Genomic DNA, 5,000 nt, shown 5'->3' with positions numbered 1-5,000 from the left:
TTATTCTTAATGTCCATTTATGATCTGCCATCCTCATTACATGTCCTGCCTATACACGTTTCTTTATCTTACAATATGTTAGAATATCCTCTACTTTAGTTTGCTCTCGTATCCATGCTGCTCTTTTTCTGTCTCTTAGTGTTATTCCCATCATTATTCTTTCCGGAACTCATTAATCTGTAACTAGGCTATGTTCTGAGCCTTTAGCAAGGCTCCAAGTTTCTGACGCATAAGCTAATACTGTTAGGACCATCTGAAACAATACTAGAATACGACACAATGAATAATAATTTTCTCACCTAAAATCCTTTTATTCTCAAGGAATTAGATTGCAAACTCTTACCCATTTTCCCAAGATAGGTTTAACACTTAACAATACCATGTCCTCATCCTGTAGATGACTCGAACCAGATATCATCCAACAGATAGCCTTTGTTTTGAAATCTACTCAGCTCTTTCCTGTATCCGTGAAGGTTTCACTTGCTTTACACAGTTCAGAAGCTTTTCAAACGAATCGCAACATTGATCGAAACTTCGCCTCAGGTAGATTAGAATCAGACTTTAAGATGTGAGTTGAAAAAAAGATTGTCGCTGTGTGTGTGACAGAGAGAGAGAGAGAGAGAGAGAGAGAGAGAGAGAGAGAGAGAGAGAAGCATGGCACATCATTCCCATGAGATTTCATTGTCTCCACAATTAGGTTATTCAAAGCATGAGACAATGTAGTATGTAATGCCATTCTCACTCTGCTCCATGATGATCCAATAACACTTATTATTCTTTTGGAAAAGTTATTATACATAATTAACTTATCTCCACTTTAGCCTAAAAAAAAAAATATTCTAAATAGGAGTAAACACATAACTGTTTTATTTTTCTAGGTTAATAGCTTACGCATGGATAAGCAATTCAAAAGGGTTCTCAAACTATACCTGAACGGACATTGCTCAGTGTGTCTTGGGGCAAAATGATTTATCAAAAGGTCATTATTAATCTCTCATTATTTTTTTGTATGCAAGAAGCAAGCGTCTAGATTCAAGGCACTAATGGGATCAGTGTTGCCAAATGTGTTTGCCAGAAAGTCGCAGGAAGAGGCGTCAAAATTCGCCAGATTCCATAAAAAGTAGCTAGATTTGTTTGAGTGTTATATATATATATATATATATATATATAGAGAGAGAGAGAGAGAGAGAGAGAGAGAGAGAGAGAGAGAGAGAGAGAGAGAGAGAGACGATTAATTGATAACACTTACCATTAGTTTTCGAGGGACCAAAAAAAATTGAGGTCATCATCATCATCAATTTTCTCCTCCGATGTTGAATTTGATGCAATGGCTGAAGAGTGGTCTTGAGGTGAGTAAGCAACCATTGTTTCAATGAGCTGCACAACTGATCTGGGCAATTCATAAGAATAGTATGCTTTTGTTTTATCAGTTTCAAATGGTTTCAACCAGTCTTTATTCTCTGGGAATGATTCCCAGCTTTTCCTGTATGCTTGTGAATATGTTGGCGCCATATTGTCACTTATTCAACAGAAAATCTTTTCAGTAGGTGAGCACTAACACCACAACGTATGATGATCTCGATCGGTATAACGGTATTACATAAGTCTCCAAACAACAGTTACGAATAGTGAAAGGATACCGTATACAAGATCTGTACAAGAATACTACGAACATGACGTATTGCTATATCATGGTGAAACGAAAGCTATAGGATTGGAGTACAGAGAGGGGGTGGTGGGTATGTATGTGGGTTGAGAGAGGCTTCCTGTATACAAAGTCCCATCCTTCCCTCGTCTACTGGATAGCACGAGCTCAGACATGAGTGGTACAGGATCAGTAAATAATGTAATTTTTATGATTACTTGGACTTTTACTAAATGGCATATAAAAGAATAATATTTGATTCTTAAATTCGCTGAAAAATCACCAAAGGAGGCTAAAATTCGCTAGAAAATTCGCTGTTCGCAATAGTCTTTAAAAAGTCGCTGAACAGGTCAGCAATTCACCAAATCTAGCTTCTTTTTCGCCAAGTTGGCAACACTGAATGGGAAGACCACATAACTCAACAACCTCAGGTAGCGCACTGACTTGCGCGGAAGCAAACGCACTGACACTAACGTCACCATGTTACACGCATGCAGTTATTGTTAGTAATAAAGAAATTTATATAAGAAAAATTGCATTGCTAGTAGTTGAGAGTACGAACAAACAAAGGAAGAAATTTCATTAAAAGTGCTTAAGAAAAAAATCAGAAGAGCCAAGAATTGCTAGGAAATAAACGGTCTTTTTTAATCACGGAAATCACATTACGTTTGTTACTTGTCAGTTCCAGAATTACAATTTCTCTTTGGCTGGGGGTGGGTGGGGTGTTGTTTGTTGTTGGCTAGTAACAGATAATTTGGCACTACATGGAAGCAGATTGTTAGAATGGGAGATATGTAATCTGCACGTTATACTATCTTAAATTTTTGCACGAGTAATCACGTCATTGGTAAAGACACGGTACAAAGAATGTCCGAGGAACAGCAGACGACAGTAGATAAGCCCAAGCTCTACATATATTTTGGATAGGCCTACATTTGAACATATGCCTCTGGTCAGTACTCTTAATCCTCCATCCGGTCTCTGCTTCCAGCCATTTTTAGAAATTGGGAAAAAGAGGAACCCGAGTACCCTGCGTAACCTAAACTAGTCCGGACTTATTCCTATATTATCTTTTTTTCATTTCCTATGTTATTATTTTGTATCTGAGCATCTGGTTTCCCTGTGAGTTTTACGCATGGATAAGGAAGTCAAATAGGTTATTAAATCATACTTGAAGGGACATTGCTCAGTGTGTCTTGGAGCAAACTGGTTTATCAAAAAGCTCATTGTAAATCTCTAATTATTTCTTGAATGCTTAGTTTCTCCTGGGAAGCAAGCGTCTACATTCAAGGGACTTGATTGGATTTTAATGACCTTATAACTCAACAGCCTCAGGTAGCACTCAGACTTGCTTGCTTGCTTGGTATAGATTACCAAGCAGAAAGCAAGACACGGGCTCTTGCACGAAGGCAAACGCTCTGACACGCGTGCAGTATTGCGCAGCTTGAAATCATGTGGAGAAATACTTGAAAGAACACAAAATCAGTAGAATTGCAAAGATTCAGAAAAGAAAAATTAATAAGGACGTTTAATAGATTTTCCAACTCGGGCTCTTGCTTCATAGCATTCCCTATAAATATTGACTTGTCATTTAGGAAGCTTAATCTGCGTCCACAAGTATACGAATTTTGATGCAATATTTTTTCTACTTGTGATGTAAAATAGTGAATTGAATTAAACCTGCAGAACACGGTGGCAGTGATTGTCTTTTTTTCCGGTCAAATACTGTATAGTGTAAGAGTTTTTTCAGTGCTCAACGATTTGATTGACTAAGTGGGGGTTCCCCGGCGTCGTGACTACCAGGGTAATTGGCCCTTCAGATGTTATCCTCGTATGTTAAATAAGATAAATCAAACGCAAAGCAGAAATTTAATTATGTGATCAGAGGATTGTATACGAAACAGCAATTCTTATTCAACAATTATTCAGGTCTAAATAACAAATATCAACCCTATGAATAATGTTTAATTTGAAATCTAAATTATGAACAATGAATAACATCCAAAATTTTACTTTATGTAATCGAGCAATTATAAACATGGCAATCACACACACACATAAACACGGTAACAAAACAAACGTGCGCCCATAAACAAACAAACAAACAAAAACACATCGAATAGGATCCAAGTAGATTTAACTCTTTTCAAAAAGGTGCATTTGAAAGGCAAAGGAAAAAAGTGAAGCCCATTTGTATCGAATTAAGAGCTGGAAGAAAAGAGAAAAAGTTCCGTTTCCACCGAATATAAACCGAAAGCAATTTCAATTTAAGGACAAATACAATATACAATACCCGAGGAGGAATAAACTTCAGTGGGAATCAGGAAAATATCCTGTAAATTCTTCGAAATAAAACCAAGAAGAAACCGGGAGAGAATTGGAGGAAAATATGAGGTATGAACAAATGGGATTCTAGAGAAACGAAGAAGCGATTTAGAGAGAAAATGTGTTAATGATGTGACAAGAGAAAACCCGATGATTTCTCTTGCGGAAATAAAAGGTGGAAATTCTTTCACTCCAACTGTTTCTGATTTCTTAAATTTCCGCTTTTGTGAACAGAGCCAACTCGATTCCAGATCGAAGAGAAAAAGAATTAAATATTAAGACTTTAAGGTAGTTATGTTTTCATTGAGGTTTGGTTAAGACTCCGTGTGTGTGCATATATATATATATATATATATATATATATATATATATATATATATATATATATATGTGTGTGTGTGTGTGTGTGTGTGTGTGTGTTTGTGTTTGTGTATACGGGTACAGTGGAGATAAAATTCCCCGTGAGGTAAATGCCCCCCCCCCCCTTTTTTTCTTGCCTTTTTCGTATCATACAAGTTACTCGATTGGCCAGGGCGTCAACCACCCGTTGAGTTACTACTGCTAGAGTTAAGGGGTCTTTTGACTGGCCAGACAGTACTAAATTGGATTCTTCTCTCTGATTTCGGTTAATTTTCTCTTTGCTTACACACACACACACTCCAAATAGTCTGGCGGATTCTTTACATATTCTCCTCTGTCCTCAAACACCTGGCAACACTAGAATTAACAAACAATTCTTCTTCACCCAAGGGGTTAACTACTGCACTGTAATTGTTCAGTGGCTACTTTCCTCTTACTAACGGTAGAAGAGACTCTTTAGCTATGGTAAGAAGCTCCTCCAGGGCACTCCAAAATCAAACAATTGTTGTCTAGTCTTGGGTGAAGTGCCATAGCCTCTGTACTATGGTCTTCCACTATCTTGGGTTAAGGTTCTCTTGTTTGAGAATACACTCGAGCACACTATTCTATCTTGTTCTCTTCCTCTTGTTTTGTTAAAGCTTTTATAGTCTATATAGGAGATATATATTTT

Source organism: Palaemon carinicauda, chromosome 3 (genome assembly GCF_036898095.1).
Source record: "Palaemon carinicauda isolate YSFRI2023 chromosome 3, ASM3689809v2, whole genome shotgun sequence".
Classification (NCBI taxonomy): Eukaryota; Metazoa; Arthropoda; class Malacostraca; order Decapoda; family Palaemonidae; genus Palaemon; species Palaemon carinicauda.
The sequence above is the reverse complement of the archived record's forward strand: the minus strand, read 5'-3'. Positions refer to the sequence as shown.